The sequence below is a fragment of the Zalophus californianus genome, chromosome 14, assembly GCF_009762305.2.
Source record: "Zalophus californianus isolate mZalCal1 chromosome 14, mZalCal1.pri.v2, whole genome shotgun sequence".
Lineage (NCBI taxonomy): Eukaryota > Metazoa > Chordata > Mammalia > Carnivora > Otariidae > Zalophus > Zalophus californianus.
In genome coordinates, this window is record NC_045608.1 from 47,084,593 (window position 1) to 47,102,283 (window position 17,691).

General features: G+C 43.7%; 1 long non-coding RNA gene across 1 annotated transcript in view; it reads left to right on the top strand.

Moving 5' to 3' along the window:
• Positions 1–17,691, top strand: part of LOC113912273 — a 134,228-nt gene that overhangs the window by 53,147 nt on the left and 63,390 nt on the right. The gene's annotated exons all lie outside the window — the stretch shown is intronic.

A 17,691-nucleotide genomic window follows, 5' to 3' on the forward strand; every position in this document is an offset into this window, starting at 1 on the left:
TTCCATGCTCTCTGGATGCGCCATTCTTCTTGAATCTGCATGTGCTTACCAACCCAAAAGCTCTCTGAACCCTGTCCCTTTGGGTTTTTATGGAGGCTTCATTACAAAAGGCAAGACTGATTAGGTCATTGGCCACCAGTGATGAGCTCAATCTCCAGGCCCTGCCCCCATGCGACCCACCCCCACCTCTGACAGGTTCCATCCTCTAATTACCTGATTGGTTCTCCTGGCAACAAGCGGCCCCTCCACCCACTCAGGGGCTTTGCAAAAGGTGGCTCATTAGCATAACACAAGACACCTTTGTCGTCGAGGTTTTAGGATTTCTGTGCCAAGAACAGAAATGAACACCAAATAGATATTCCTCATTGTAAGTTTCAATATCACACAAAGGGATCCCCAAAATACAGTATTTTAAATACAAGAGAAGTTATCGCCAATGTAGCTGTCTTGAACTTGGGTCCACAAACCTGTTTAGGGTCCTGGATTCTTGACATTGCCATCCTCTACGGCATTGTTCTCCTCTGAGGGATCCAAGATGCTGCATGACCTTGCCGTTTCTAGCCTGTTAGAAGGGGAAAAAGGACTTCACGGCAAGGAACTTTATTCTTCTACCTAAGTGGAAGTTGCATATATCACTTCTGCTCACATTCTGTTGTCACATGGCTCTACCTTCTGCAAGCCAGAACTCAGTGGTAGAGAGGTGCTTGTTGCCTTAAGGCAAAGGGCAGAACGGAAAAGAGGGGATAGTTGGCAATCTCTGCTGAAGATCAAAAGTTTAAACATGAATTTAGAAAAAAACTACTAGGTAATAAATAGGACAAATGTATGTCTTTGTATACAGATGGAGCAAAAACTGGAAAGGCGGTAGGGGAATGACTGAGGCTTAAGAAACATCGCACATGAATGATGGATAAAGCTTAAGGTCTTCCTTCTGTCCAGAGTGTTTGCTTTTAAACAAAAGATGAAGTGTGCCAGAGAAAGGGGGCTCCACTTGGATCAGACCACATGGCCCTTGTCTTCCTGTCTTCCCTGGGCTGCGTGTTCTTGTCTTGCCGCTGCTCTAATTTTGATTTTGGGTAGATCATAATTTCCTCGTGTAGCATAATCTGTAAAAAAGGAGGCATTGGATGAGTGTGGAGACCCCTTTCATCGTGTCAAGTGTCTATGAATAACTCATTGTAGAGCGTCACCCCCAACAACTTATAACAGAGAACACTTTTGAATGGAGTCGAGGTATGGGTGTCCCAGGACCTCAGATGGTTGTCATTTGGGAGGGTTGTACTCTTTCTCTTCTCCCCTCCCTTCCCTTCTCCCACCTGTCTCTATCTTTCTGCCTGTATCTCTCTCTCTCTCTCTCTCTCTCTCTCTCTTTCACACACACACACACACACACACACACACACACACATACACACACACTGGTGAGATGGGCTTTGCTTTGCAGAATTTATGCCTGCTAACACACGTACCCGGCCCACTCCTCTTTGCCTGCCCCTCACCGCCAATGTGGTATCTGAGAGATAGCCCTCTAAGATAGTTCCTGTAACTGCTGATATGTTACGGTCTCTATCCTTGTCCCAGAGATTTGTTCTCCTCTTGGCAGGTGTATGACCATTTGCCTTTTGCAGGTCAGCAATGAGAGGCTCGTGATAGTGCGGTTGGCTAAGGTAAGCTTGCTGCGTGGCTTCCCACAGGGAAGGAGAATCCCCTATACTTGGCAGTAAACTTCCCTGGCTAGGAGATTTCACTGGCATTGGATTCTGCGTTCTTTCCCATTCTTAGGGATTCTTTTTCAGACACTGACTAGTGCTAAATTGGGATTTTTGTAGAGCCTGAGACAGAATACATAGAAAACAAGTTGTTAAATGCAATTCGAGAAACACAAGGAACACATACGATGCCATGCACTATTCTAGATATATTGAGATAGAGAGACAAACAAGACATCGTTCCGGCCCTACAGTTGCTCACACAGCTTTCCATGATAGTGTAGAGATTGCCGGCCTTGAAACAGCCGAATTGACCAGTAACATTTTCCAGTGTTTTGTGGAACTCTTGATTTCCAGAAAAACTTGACAAGGATCCATGAGTTACTTTAAACAGGCTTATGAATTTGTGAATGTTCTTCTAAATTATAAGGATGATAATGAAATAATTGCTTAACCTAATTCCTTTCTACTCTTCTGGCTTATAAAACTTTAATCAAGAATGATTGAGTATTACAGTAGAGAAACTGAGTATAAATGTTGTCATCTGTAGTCATAAATTTTTAACTCAACTCTTTGTTTATCATCCAGAGGAAAAAGGAAAGAACATTTACAGTATCATTTTATTATTTTTCTAGTAATGACATTCATGATAGTAAACATGACAGCTTTTTTGTTGAGTTTGAGCATGGACTCTGGAGCCAGATTGTCTGAGTTTGAATCTCAAGCCTATGAGTCACTATTCACATGGCCTGGGGGAAGTCACATAAACTCTCTGTGCCTCAATTTTCTTATCTGTAAAATGGTGTTTATGATATTTACCTCTTAGAATTCTTAAACTCAGGAAACAAACTGAGAATTGCTGGAGTGGTGGGGGTGTGAGAGGGATGGGGTGGCTGGGTGATGGACATTGGGGAGGGTATGTGCTATGGTGAGTGCTGTGAATTGTGTAAGACTGTTGAATCACAGATCTGTACCTCTGAAACAAATAATACATTATATGTTAAAAAAAAAAGAAGATAGTAGGAAGGGAAAAATGAAGGGGGAGAAATCGGAGGGGGAGACGAACCATGAGAGACTATGGACTCTAGAGAAACAAACTGAGGGTTCTAGAGGGGAGGGGGGTGGGGGGATGGGTTAGCCTGGTGATGGGTATTAAGGAGGGCACGTATTGAATGGAACACTGGGTGTTATATGCAAACAATGAATCATGGAACACTACATCAAATACTAATGATATAATGTATGGTGACTAACATAACATAATAAAATAAAATTAAAAAAATAAAAAAATAAAAACAAAGAAAAAAACCCACACACACAAAACAATATTTACCTCTTAGCACTGTTGTGACAAAAATAATTTAATATTTATAATGTGTTTAGAACAGTGCCTTGCATGCACTGAATATTGTAGAAGTGTTCATTAAATAAACAATAAATGAATCTAAAAATTCAATTCCCGTTAATAATCATTATTGACTTTAAGCTGATATCAATTCCTTATTATTTGTTGTGTGTGTATTATGTGTGATTTTATTTAAAACTTTATCTCTTGATTAAGTTTGTGCAATTCAATTTTTATATATAAATCTCTTGTGACTTTAAAAGCTTTACAAAACTTCTGGACTATATGATTTTTAAAAATATCCTTCAGGTCAATTGTTTGATCTTTCCCTGCATGCAGCAAAATTCTGTGGGTTCTTATATAGACAAAAGTTTTCAAAAATAGGTCTGAGGCATTTTGTTTATAAATCTTAATCAGGACTGTGAGATAGGCTGTTCTTGTCCAATATTTCTCTCTCTCCATTCGACTGATTGATTCATTGATTAATGCAACTAACATTTCCCGTGTAGAAAACACTGCATAAACTTCATCAGAGAATTTATGCATGTAAAAAAAGATCTTACAGTCACAATGGGGAGAAAGAAACTTCATCACAAGAGTACAAGGTAGAGAGTGACACGTATTGCCAAGGCACAAATGAAAGGCAAGGGTATCTCAAAAGACAGAGATTATTTCCAAATGAAGAGTCTTATCGAAAAGATGGCATGCATGCTGGTCTTTAATGGAGAACAGGACTGGTCTATGTAGAGGTGGGATAGGCTGTGTCAGGAAGGGGCATGGCCGGGTCACCTCTGAACTTGTTGAATTGGAAGTGCCTGGGGGACATCCAAGTAGAGGGGCCATGAGGAGCCAGGCACTTCTGAGAGAACAGAGGGCAAATGTAAGTTGTGGGTGTCACCTCCTTACGAGTAGCAGCTCAGGGATGAGGGCTGATGAGAACGGAGAAGGGGACTGTCTTACGCTTTTCCACCTTGCAGTATTTTCTTCCTCCTCCTTTTCTCTAGATCCTGGCACCCTTGTTCTCTTACTACTCTCAGATTCTTCTGGTGCTGAGGTCATAGATTTCTTAACTTATTTTCATGGAAGTGTCAAAGACACAACGCTTTATCTTTGCATGTTGAAAAAGTATGCTAGGGGAGGACAGTGTTTTACTCAAAAGTTTAGCAAATGAAAGTTAATGCAAGAATTTGAGGCCAGATAGTCCTTGGTTGGAGGAAGATGTCTTGGGAAATGGGGGGGCAGGGAGGAAGAGAAGATGTCTTCTTGTTGGAGTCCAGGACACACTTAGCAAGGAACCAACTAATTTTGTTTCTGTGAATGACCCTGGGGTTGGGAATGTTAACTCCCTCCACAGTTGGAAAGACAAAATCCGCCCCCCGCCCCCGTCTTGCTCCCTGGCTTGCACCCAGAGGCGTTTCCCTGCTGCATCCAAGGTTAACCTTGGCCCCACCGTCCGGCTCCATATCACATCTTTAAGAATATTGTAGCTGAACAGCACTGCTGTTTCCCCAACAGAGAAAATCTGCCTCCTAGATACCTACAGAAATAAAATTAGGGACCCCAAATCCTGAATGCTTTCCTATTTTGCCTCTCTGTATTTTCCAATGCTGCTTCTGCCTCTTTTCTCTTTTCCCCTCTGCATTTTCTCATTCACTCATTCATTCATTTTTCATTTTTCTGTGACTACGGTGTACAAAACCCTCTGGAACTGTCAAGAGTAACAGATACTTAAGATACCTTTTCTGCTTCAGGAGTTTCTGATTTATTAGGCATGATGGTCATTAATGTTTCACCAAATGGTTCTGGTTCTTTCCTTTTCTACACACATGGTAGGAATGTTTAGTATCCAGGTTATCTGCATTATTCTGCTGTGGATACAAGTGTGCAGGAAATTTACGTAATTTGTCTCCTGCCACTTCGTTCTTCTGGCTCGAAAGTGTGTGCCGGTGCCCTTCCGCTGCGGCAGCGTAGGAGCGGGCGGGTGCCCTGATGGGCGGAGGTTTCCGAGGAGGTGTTGCGGGTTGAGAGAGCAGTGTAGGCCAAGAAGTCAGGGCAGGAAATGTGTTTGATGTATTTTGGAAACAGTTGATTAGATAAGCTGAAGTCGGATGGAAGGAAAGGCCAGAGGGGCCAGAGGGGCCAGAAGTGGTGGGAGGTGAGGCTGGAGCGTCTCGCCTGCTAGGGGGAGGAATTTGGAATGTCTCGACTGATGTGTTTTAATCAGTGTGTCATACCACATCCCAGTTTGTATTTATCGAATCGCTGGAGAATTTCTCTCCCCTTCTATTAGAGATAAACAAGACAAAATGGTCCCAAACGGCAGAATAAGGGGTTTAGGTGACATATTCGCTCACCTACTAAGAACCGCGCACGTTCTGCGTGCGAGGCGGTGTACGTGATCGACAGGGTCGGTGGAGACCTGGCCTCTTAGAGGGAGGTTGTAGGGATATGGGGAAAGTGGGGGTTTGTCAGCAAAATAGCTCACAGGAGAGAATTTTGCTTCTTCTCTGGAGTCCAGACTCCTGTCTCTCTTGAGGGGTTTAATAAAGAGGTTGTCTTATTTTAGAAAACAGAAAAGGAGCCGGGAGTGGGAAGGTAATTTTTTTTTTTTTTTAAGAGGAAGGTTAAGAGAAAAGGCTCTAATAGACCAAGAAGGTAATGAATGTATAGCCTATTGTCATTAGCAAGGGAGACTAAACTGGCAAGGGATTATTTTTTGTAAAGCTTCTCCGGGAAGAAATAGTGTAGAGTCACTGAAAACCACGCAATTAGACAGAGCAGGAGTTTTGGCATCTTGCTTGAAGCCTGCTGAGCTGTAAGGCATGTGACTGAAGGTCAAGGAGGGTATGCAAGTAGATATGGATTAATAAACACACTGGAGTGTCTTACTGAGATAGTAATATTTGGATTATAAAACACTTTTAAAAACTATTTGAGCCCATGATTAATTGAGGCTCACAAATTTCAAGCAGTGAAATGTGTTTTACTGCAATTGCTATTAAGAACTCCTATCAGCTATCGGATTCCTTGATTTCCCTAGTGATTTTTATAATCTAAATGAAACAGAGAATGGTATAAATTTTCCCTTTTTTGGGTAGCTGATTAAAACCAATATCATCTCAATATACTGTTACATAGTAGTTATATCTGGCTCTGTGGAACAATTTATTACATATCTGATTACTTCCAGTATTTTTATGAATTGGTCATAAGCCAATTTGAAAACTTACTGATCTAAAATAAGTTCAGTAATAACAGAATATCCTGCCTGTAAGAATTATTAATGAAATAAATCAGGATGCGTGGAAATTAGCATCTCTCCTTGTATAAATTATGTTGTCATGAGACTGTAAATCATCGCCTGTAACATATTTCTAACTCCACATATAAACTGTGGCACTGGCTTCATCACCAAGTCACTCGTGTGCCTGAATCAGGGAAACGATCTCTGAACAGATTTCTTCCTTAAAAATCTTACAAAAAGAAAAAAAGAGATGTGAAGATGAAGAGATTAATATCTGTATGTAATGGTAAAAATGCCTAAAAATGGCAATATCTTTATTAAAATAGCTGTGGTTGCTGAATACACACAGATGCTCTTTTGGGTGTGGTAGAAGTGTGCAAATGGGGATTTTTCTCAAGTTTTTCAAGAAAAAAGTCGTGCACACAAATCGCTCAGGCAATTCATCACACAAAAACTTGAGATGGAGAAAAAACTGACCAAGACTATTTTCACGCCCTATAACCACAGCTGTCTTCTTGTATTACAGAACAGAAAGGGAGCAGAGGGGAAACCGCACAAAGGGTGCTTCAGGATGTTTTTCATGCATTTGCAAATCGGGAAACAAAAGCTTCTCAGGGGAAGCAGGGCTGTGTGTTTTGATGCCCTGCTCTTTCTTGGCACCGCTGGATTCTTCTCCATAGGCAGGGATATGTACCCCCCTCCAAAGTGCAGGAGAGAGGGACATCTACTCCTCCTAACCCTCTCAGCGATTGTTTTTGAGGGTCCAGGGAGGAATTTGTATTCTATATGCAAGAGTCCGTTGGATTAACTTTATGGAGTGTCTGTGAGAAACCACAGAACTGTGGGAAGTGGATAATTAGGGCTATGGCTTTTTGAGGCTATGTGTTGCTTAATCCTCCCTTTGCCCCCTACTCTCAACTTCCATAGGGTTCGGGACGCCATGCTGCCTTGTGGGGACCTCCGAGGGCTGCTTCTTCCCACCTCCCTACCACTTAAGAGAATATACAACACACAATGGATTACCTTGGCTGTCACTGTGCTCACACTTTCTTCACAGGAGTCCGTAGAGTAACTTTGCACGTTCCACAGACTCTTTCCAAAGTCTGGGCTTTTGTTTTTTTTCTTCTTCTTCTTCCAAATGTCTGTATTGATGGCGACAGTCCCTTCTTACTGGTTCTTGAGATGTGATCCCGGCGTCATGTGACAGCATTTGTCACTCAGTGTGGATGAGAGACATCATCTTTTCATGTCTGTGGACTGCTGTGCATACTTTATCAAGGCATCTGAATTCATGCCGGCTGGTAGAATCCGGCAACGCGCCAAAATAATAATGTCACCCAGACGTGGGGGAAGGATGGGGTCAATGATGGGAATGCTGAAAACAAGTCAAGGAACATGTTCCCAGGTGGGCAGGGGGTAGGGACAATGCCTGGGAGCAGCATGGAAACCAGGAACCTGACTTGAGGAGGATGGAAGTCTGTGAGGAGGTTACGAAGGTGGATCTGTACACAAAATAAATAAAAAAACAGCACAAGACGGACTGGACAAAGGCCAGCAGAGAGCATTTGTGTTTAGGGAACAGATGTATAAAACAATCACGAAAAGCTTGTTTACAGAGCTGTTGTCCCGAAAGCTGAGGGAGCAGAACTTGGATGAAACAGAGGATGGGCGGGGGAAGGGATTTTCCAGGGTTGGAAATGACTGCTCTGGACCTGCCTATGGGCCTCATACAAGAAGAGATGCCCCTTCCAAAAGGTGACCCCTTACTCTTCTCTTATAGTACAGGGTGCTCTCTCAGTGACTGCTTCAAATGTAATTTTTTCCATGAAAATATAAATATTATTTAGAGAACACACATTAGCCTAAAAATGACCTTAATCAATGATAGTTTTACATAGCTATATGAAGTTTTTCATATAAATAACAAAATTGAATATATATCAAATAATTTAATGTAATTTAGCATAATTGAGTGATCATTCCTGGAACTACCAGGAAGTATTGGCCCCTCTATGGACCAGACACTGTTGTAAGAAAGTGGGGGTAGGTGGTAACAAAAGAGACAAGATTTCTGCCCTGGGGGCAACACAAGGTCACAGAAGATGAGTTCTATGGAGAAAAATACCGCAGGTGAAGTGGGTAGCTGATGGCAGAGGGTGTTGTTTAGAAAGGGTGGTCAAGGAAGTTCCCTCTGAGAAGAGATCTTTGAACAGAGACCTGAATGAAGTGACTTCACAATTGCAAGTTTTGGATGATATTATAAAAAGCCTTTATAAAACCACTTAAGGGCCACCTGGGTGGCTCAGTCGGTTAAGCGTCCGACTCTCAATTTTGGCTCAGGTCATGATCAGGTTGTGGGATTAAGCCCCATGTCGGGCTTTATGGTCAGCAGAGAGTCTGCTTGAGATTCTCTCTCTCCCCGCTCCCTCTGCCCCTCTCCCCCCAATAAATAAATAGAAATAAAAGAAGACCACTTAAAAAGCCGTGCAGTCAATGGTTATGTCATGGAGATCACCAATGTATACCAACAATATAAACGAGAAGTTCCACCAAATGCAATGCTTATTTTTATACTAAAGGGTCCTTGTGACTTAAAATGTCCTGAGTCAGCATGAAACATGAAATCAGAGGTACTCAGCCAGGTTAGACGACACAAAGAGCGTTAGGGTAGAGATTACATTGATGTAGAAGCATGTGAAGAGCCTGATAAAATTATTTCATGGTATGTGTTCTAGAATAAATGCCTGTGTTCTTCCCAAATTCATATGTTGAAGTCCTAACCCCCAATGTGCTGGAATTAGGAGGTGGGGCCTTTGGGAGGTGATCAGGTCATGGTGATGGAGCCTTAGGAGGGGATTAGTGAGTGCCCTGCAAAGAGAGAGATGAGAGCTTGCCCCTCTCTCTGCTCTCTGTCATGTGAGGACACAGCAAGAAGGTGGGCATCTGCAAACCAGGAATTGGGCTCTTTCCAGACATCTATTCTGCTGGCGCCTTGATCTTGGACTTCCCAACCTCTAGAACAGTGAGAAATATATGCTTCTGTTTAAGCCACCCAGTCAATAGTACTTTGTTAACAGCTGCCCAAGCTGCCCAAGATAGTATGTGGGAATGGAAACAAGTCAGCTTCCCAAAATAAAATATTTCATATAGTGTGATCTTGAAGCTGTGTGGGAACGTAAATTTATAAATGATACATTAGGAATACACATTTTCTATGTCAACTACCACCCTGAAAATCTATACATTTAAGTTTGCCCAAGCCTTCTCTTTTAGATCTTTTTGTGAGAAACTGGGAGGTCACCTTATTTAGGGAGTTGGCTTATTTGGGGACGTAGCTGGCCTGTGGGTGGATCACGAATGCCAAGTGCTGCCCTTTCAAGCCTGCTGCACAGATTTTAGCAAGAAGCAGGTGCTCAACGACCGTTTGTGGAATGCTGCCTGAAACTTCTATCCCCCAAAACAAGTTCCTTAGGCTGACTTGCAGATTAAACCATCTGCTAGTACAACACCTATCCTAGTTTTTGAGCAGTCAAACCAAAAGCCTGAGGAGTGGCCAGAACATTCTCTGCTCTGTGTGAATGTGAATGAAGCAGAGGAGGACAATATTGTACAGAAAGCCTTTGCTCCTTGGGTTGCCCAGGCTGGGTAGATGGTAGATGACATGAATGAAACTTGAGTCCTCGTAGACTTAATTTCCTGACGGTGGTCTGATAGAGGCGGGGTAGGCCCACCCACAATGGAGGGGTGTCGGTTTGCCAAAATAGGTGTCATAGAGCCAGTCTGGGGTCCAGTCTGTCTTTCAGCTCCCCTGTATGTTAGTTTTTATTAGAAGTCAGAGGTGATGGTCGAAGGGAGAGGATACCTGAACGCTGTAACATGTTGGTGTTGTTGGTTTACCAGGTAGCTGACCTCGGAAAGACCTACTGGAATTGGACAGGTTGCTAAGTTTGAAGGGACCCAAATGGAATCAGAGTCTCCAGGGCTCTAGGAAGCTAAGGGCAGATGGAGGGCTCTGGAACTTTGGGGAAAGAAGAAGCATCTGTTTGAGAAGCAGAATTCATTTTTTAAAAAAGATTTTATTTATTTATTTGAGAGAGAGAGATGGCACGAACAAGGGGAGGGGCAGAGGGAGAGAATCTCAAGCAGACTCTATGCTGAGCGAGGAGTCTGATGTGGGGCTCGGTCCCACCACCTTGAGATCATGACCTGAGCTGAAACTAAGAGTCAGATGCTTAATGACTGAGCCACCCAGGTGCCCTGAGGAGCAGAATTCTAAGATGAACTCCAGTGACCCTCACCCTGTATCATCTCATCTCCTTGAGTGGGTGTGAAATCTGTGAATAAGATGAGCTATCACTCCCATGATGATGTTACATTATATGATAAAATGGATTTTGCAGATGTAATTAAGGTTCCAAATCAGTTGACCTTGAGAAGGAGATTATCCGATACTTCTGACACCAAATGTGTGAGTTTTCCATACCAAGGAATTCTCTAATTCTCTGCAGACACCAACTGGGTGTCTTACGATGTAGTTTAATTCTGACACTAAGTACCCAGAGCTAGCACAGACCCCACAGGTTAAGGGCCCAGTCCCTCAAGACGGCTTCCCGTTTCAGACACCAATCTAAAGTAGTGGCTCCCCAGGTAACCCCACTTCTGTCCAACTTGGCTACAGATCAAGGTTTCCACAACCCACTCCTCAGGTTCAATAGTTTGCTATAACTGCTCACAGAACTCAGAGAAACACTTTACTTGTTACTGGTTTATTATAAAAGGACATTATAAATACAAATGAACAGCCAGGAGGAAGAGGTACACGGGGCAAGGTCCAGAAGGGTCCCAAGAGCAGAAACTTCTGTCCCTTGGAGTTTGGGGTACACCATCCTCCCAGCACATGGATGCATTCACCAACCCAGAAACTCTGAACCCCATCATTTAGGGTTTCCAGAGAGGATCCGTTACATAAGCATGGTTGACTAAATCATGGGTTATTGGCAATTAACTCAATCTCCAGCCCCCCCTCTTCTCCTTAGAGGTCAAGGGGTGGGGCTGAATGTTCCAACCCTCTAATCACATGTTTGGTGTCTGGTCACCAGCCCCCATTCTGAAGCTATCTAGGGGACCACCAAGAGTCAACCTCATTAGCATTAACCCAGGCATGGCTAAATGGGGCTTATGCATAACAAAAGATGCTCCTAGAATCCCTGCCACTCATGAAATTATGAGTTTTAGAAGTTTTGTGCCAGGAACCAGGGTGAAGACCAAATATACATTTATTATTGTATTACAATATTAGTTAGATATAGATATAAATCTTTTTAACAATAGGATGAAGAAACCATCAGGTGAAGGAGAGTAGCCTGGAAGAAGAGCCACAGAAAGAAAACAGCCACCTTCACGGGTTAAGGATAATGGTGATTACAGTGAAAGATTTAATCTGGCCCATTCTTACATTTCCTAAAAGAGTGATGTGTATGTGGGGCACCTGGGTGGCTCAGATGGTTAAACATCTGCCTTCGGCTCAGGTCATGATCCCAGGATCCTGGGATCCAGCCCCACATCGGGCACCTGGCTTAGTGGGGAGCCTGCTTCTCCCTCTCCCTCTGCCTCTCCCCCTGCTCATTCTCTCTCTCAAATGGATAAATAAAATCTTTAAAAAATAAAAATAAAAAAGTAATGTGTATGTGTGTGAGAGCCCAAGACTGAGCCATGATCCAAAGGAGCTGTTGAATCAACTAATTTCTAAAATTCCATTTTTTTTTTCAGTGACCTTAATGGCCCTATTGATGGATAACTTGTGTGTCAACCTCAATACATGGATTTTGCAGTTCCTTCACACTGGGATCCACAGTTTGGGGGAGTTAAATATCAGATCTGTCATCATCATTAACAGGAACTGAATGTCCAGGCAGAGCTCACTATAGGACTCAGGGGTTGAGTCCCTGGGATGATCTTGAGCAGTTGCTTAATCCCTGGGTCTCAGGACTTCGGGTCCCCGACCTAAGCAAATGCTTTGATGTGATGACCCTTATGCCACCAGGCCTATGGATCTCTCCCACTAAGAAGAAAAGTGAACCACTGCCTCTCTGTTGTTGCTGCTAGAGAACATGAGGGTTCAAGAGGCTGGTGAGAGGCCCCCAGGGGACAGAGTGGTGTCTCAAGGGCCATAAAGGGGATGGAAAGCAGACCACACAGCTGTGCAGAGCAGGGACCTTGCACCCACACTGTGGAGATGTGTCCTTATGGTGGGGGGAGGAGGGGCGGTGCTTTCTCAGGGTGAAAATGCTTGACTTTAAATCCAGAGCAAGAGAGGTGGAATGAGGAGCCATGTGATGTTTGGAAACAGAGCAATACTTTGAGAAAATGGCAGTCAGGGACTTCAAAATGTGCTATTTCGTGATGGTATTTCACTTTTGTTGTAATAAGGAGGTGTGCTGGAAAAACAAAATGGGACAAAAAAAGCCTGCCTCATATTTTATGATATCATATCCTGTGTATAGCTGTTGTGAAGGAAAGGGACAGGAAAAAAAGAACACCCCACGACTCTGTTTCCCCAGCCACAGAATACAAGAACCTTATCTGAATGTTACTCACTGACTGACCGGTCTGAAAAGGCAGAAAATAATAAAATAGCAGTGTGAATATGCAGAAAAGTTGTGACAACAGCAACATAGAGTCATTTTCTATTGCTGCTTAACAAATTACTGCAAACTTGGTAGCTTAAAACAACACCCGTTTATGGACTCACAGTTCTGTAGGTCAGAAGTGCAGCGGGATGTGGCCGAGTGCACGGCTCAGGGTCTCCCAAGGCTGCAGTCAAGGTGTTTGCCAGGTGGAGTGCTCATCTGAAGGCTCTAGGGAAGAATCCACCTTCAAGCTCATGCTTGGTGTTGGCAGAATTCAGGTCCTGTGGCTGCAGGAAGCGAGGTGCCCATTTTCCTGCGGGCTATCAGCACAGAGCTCTTGGCTCTGGTGTGCCATCCCTGCCCCATGGCCACTATCCCTGCCCCACGGCCACTTCCCTGCCCCATGGCTGCCCTCATCGTCAAGCACATGAAATTAAACTACATCGTAAGACACCCAGTTGGTGTCTACAGAGAATTAGAGAATTCCTTGGTATGGAAAACTCACACATTTGGTGTCAGAAGTACACCGATCTACATTGGTAGAAACAGATCCTATTATACACACACACACACACTCTGCATATGTATACAGATTATACTTATCAGGAGTAATGACAGCTAGGGACTCTTGATTATGTAGTTAAATCTCCCTCATATGGTAAAAGTACTAATGAGAAGAATGTGATATTTGTCAAGGAGGGAGGAAGCATATTTTTTTTGCTCAGGTGTCTGCCTGTCTGTCGAGCAGGGCTGTGCTGCATTGGGTGGCTCCACTTCTGGTTATGGCCCAGCTGGGTTTGGCTCTTGGCTGCCATTTGGGCTCAGATTTGCTTCCTGAGGATTCATTCTGGGCCCAGGCAGAGGGGCCACAGAGGTCTGATGGGATGCTCTTCTCAGGGGAGTGGCAGAAGGACAAGAGAGAATACGCTGTCCTATGGCACGCTGCTGTATCTGCCCACATTTCATTGGATAAAGCAAGTCACATGACTGAATCCCAGACAAGAGGAGTGGGGAAGTATCCTCCTATCTTGGAGGAGGAAGGCAGGGAGTAAATATCTTTGAACAGCCATCTGATCTACCCCAGGAGGTACACTGAATAATGTGTGTATATATATCCTGCTTCCTTAAACACATAAACACTGATGCAGTCAGTGATAGCTCTGAAGTGCTGAAAGGCTTTAATGCTTGGACATTTAATATATATGGACAAGCAAACAAACAGAATCTGGAATAGTGTTCAACTGCTCTAGTACTAGAGCTTGCCTCGTATTAATTTCTTCTGCTCTTTATTTTGGCCTCTCCACATTAATTCAGGTCACTCACCGGTAAAAAACGAGACAAGAGAGTGTTTCAAAGAAAAATGTTCTCTATGAAATATTTAAACGTGGTTAAAACTACCGGCAAGATGGAGTTGAATGTTTTATGTGATAACTGGTGCTCAAGTCTTGGTTCCCTTCAGGTAGGAAGGAGAGAACAGAGGCAGTAAGCCTGTGCCCTCTGTTTATGCCTCAGTGACCCAGAGGAATTTTAGGGTGGATTCTGTCCTAATGAGCAAAGCCAAACACTCATGGTGAGATGTTGGATTCTCTCAGTTTGTTCAAGGAGAGGAATAGAAATTAGAGTTTCTAGTACTTGTGACTCTGTGGAAAGGATTAAGGGAAGGGGCAGCATGGGGTATATTTTCATACTTGAGGATTTACCATGGGCTAGAGACTGTGGGTCAGAGAGGTAAAGCAATTTATCTAAGGTCTCATGGTTAGAAAGAGGTGAGCAGGATTCAAATTTAAATAGCCTGTGCTCTTAGGAATGGCACTGTACTTGTGTGTAATGATGTTTCTTTCCACACTTCAGTGACTGGAAACTCACTGCTTGGTAGGGCAGATTGTATAGATAGCTCATGTTTGTAACCGTGATCTTGTATTGACTTTTATAACTTCCACCAGTACTAATTAGCCATCTCTCAGCTCTGACAGTTCTTTGAATTTCCTCCTTAGTCTTCTCCAGGCTAGTTCCTTCAACTCCTTTCCAGATGACGTGGCATTCACTTTGAATAATTAGCTTTTCTTAGGGAGCAAGGAACTAAAAACGAGGAGAATCCTCAGAAATGGAGACAAGCCCACCTTGCTTTATCTTGGTACTACCAAGATAAAGGCAAGTGACGTTCTGGTTTGGATGCTATCTTGGAAATGTAGACAGCCCCTTGTCCATTATGCTGCATGGAAGTCTCCCATGGGGCAGGCCTGCACTGTGTCCTTGAGCTGTTGAACTCTAGCACTGGTTGGGATGCTCAACAGAGTTGAAGCCATAGAGTTTGCTATCACTTGCTTCTCTATGGTTCTTTATTAGCTGGACATTTATTACTCCACTTAAAGAAGAGAGGATGAGCTTAGGGAGGACTGGAAGTGATGGAATTCCTCACACCTTATTCCCTTGCCACCTGGTGAGGATGTGATAAGAGATCATAACCAGTTAGTCCCTGGATAGCTCAAGAATATAGACTATGCTGTTTACACTGCTAAACAGTCATGGTGTGGATTAAATGTACAACTCACTATGGATCGATATGGAAAATATAGAACACAAAGACAGTTGAAAAAAATAAAAATAGGATGCTCAGGGACGTGCAGTACAAACATGGACTTGCTCCTTCACACAAACAAATAATCTCCGAGGCTTGATAGGCACGATAAAATAATATCTTGTTTTGTTTTGGGAAAAGCCTTTCCCATTTCTCTTGGGGTTTCAACCAAACCCACACCTTTCCTTGGTGCTTTGTAGGGCCCATCATCCTGAGCATGTGACTGCTTGGAGTACACACCTCTCTGTATTTACTACACCTACACCCCCCCTTGAAGGAGTGCCTTTGGTCCCAAACGCGTCTGTCAGTCCCTTGGGAAGGGGATTTTGACAAAGCCCCCTGCTATCGGTCAAATTGTGTGTCCACCTCAATTCACATGTTGAAGTCCTAACCCCCAGAATTTCAGAATGTGACCTTATTTGGAGATAGGTTCTTTAAAGGGATGAAGTGAAAATGAGGTCATTAGGTTGGGCCTTAATTCGATATGACTGGTGTCCTTATAAGAAAATAGGACACAGACTCACACAGCAGGAAGAGGTTGTAAACGCCCTGGGAGATGACCCTCTACACGCCAAGGAGAGGGGCATGGAGCAGAGCCTTGCTTCACTCCCACCCCCGGCCCGGGGGTGGGGAGGCGGCCCTGCCGACCCCTAGATTTCAGACTTCCAGCCTCCAGAACTGTGACACAATGAATTTCTGTTTTGTAGCTGCCCCCCTTTTGATACTTTGTTATAGTAGCTCTAACAAATGAATGCACCCATTCAGAAATCAAGTAAGAGGGGAAAAGGGCGAAGGAGATTAGTTTGGGACAGTGGATTGTCTCCTCCCACTTTGTGTGGGTGTGACTGTGGCTCACCTTGGGAGGGGAGGAGAGGTAATTGAGGACACGTCCCCTGTGAGTCACTGCCCCGAGTATTCAGTTTATTTCAAATATATAAAAATAACAACAATCAAATCAGATTTAAAAATAATTCTAAAATGAGCACTTCTCATTCCTTAAATTTTTTTTTTCCGGTTGGAATATTGCAGTTCCACAAAAGCATGGGTAGAGATGCCAAAAGAAAAGATGTTTCTTCAGGGGGCCCTGCCCCCCCCCCCCCCGTGTCCTCTCCTGGGGATGTCTGGCTGAAGGGAGCCCCAGGCCCTCTGAAAGCAGCCACCGTGAATTCCTCCGGGTGGGGATTTGGTCGGGTTGTTTCCGTCCTGCTTTCTATTAAGATGAACTGCCAGTATGTGTTATGTCCAGACAACCACCTCGTGGAAACCCAGAAAAGCTGCAAAATAGAAACGAGGTAATCTCCTTGAAGTGGCTTGTCAGGGCTTCTGAGGTCAGCGGGGAGGAGCTGAACTCCATAGTGCCCTCGAGATCTGAGTGGGGTCTCAGGAGTGCCGGGGCGCCTGCCCTTGCCTGCCTCCTTGCACACTTGGAAATCACAAAAAGCCTTTCTGTCCACTGCGGCTTGTGAATCGGCTTTCATCATTGGTGCCAAAGACCCGCCACTCTTAGGTAATAAAGGACACGAAGATCAATCCTGAGGGAGAAGACTCCAGTTCCAGAATGTCCTTTTGTCCAGAAACAGCTGTGTGGAATTCAAGACTATCCAAGGATGTAAAGATCACAGGATCTCTTTCTTTCATTGTCTACTTGTTCGTCTGGGCACCACACTGTGCTTCTGCCATCAACGGGAGCTGCCCACCACAGTGAAGGCATGAGGCCTTAGGTTAAAGATTTATTCTTTTCTGCGGAGGCTCGAGCCAGTTGTTAACCCTCTCCTTACCTTTCTTTCATTTATTATTTTTTTTATTAATGTGTTTTGGAGATACAGATACAAAAGAACCTATAAATCATATAGGGACAACTTAAAGAGCAATAAAGCAACTGACACCCATGCATCCATCTCTAAGTTCAAGAATGAATGCTTTCTTCTTTCAAGGGTTCTGTAGTAACGGTTAGTGGTATCGTATTTCTCTTTGGAATATTCTCTTTTGACATGGCTGTGTTATCCAGTCAAGCTCTGAGGCTCAGAGGATATTAGGGTACGAGAATAATTAGCTTGGATGTTGGGATATGTCCTCCCCCTGGTGTACCAAACACCAGTGAACAAAGGCATAGCACTGCAAATAGCAAATCTTTGTTAGCTGCATGATGCATGTGGCCCAATTAAAGAAAAATCTCTGTTTCAAAG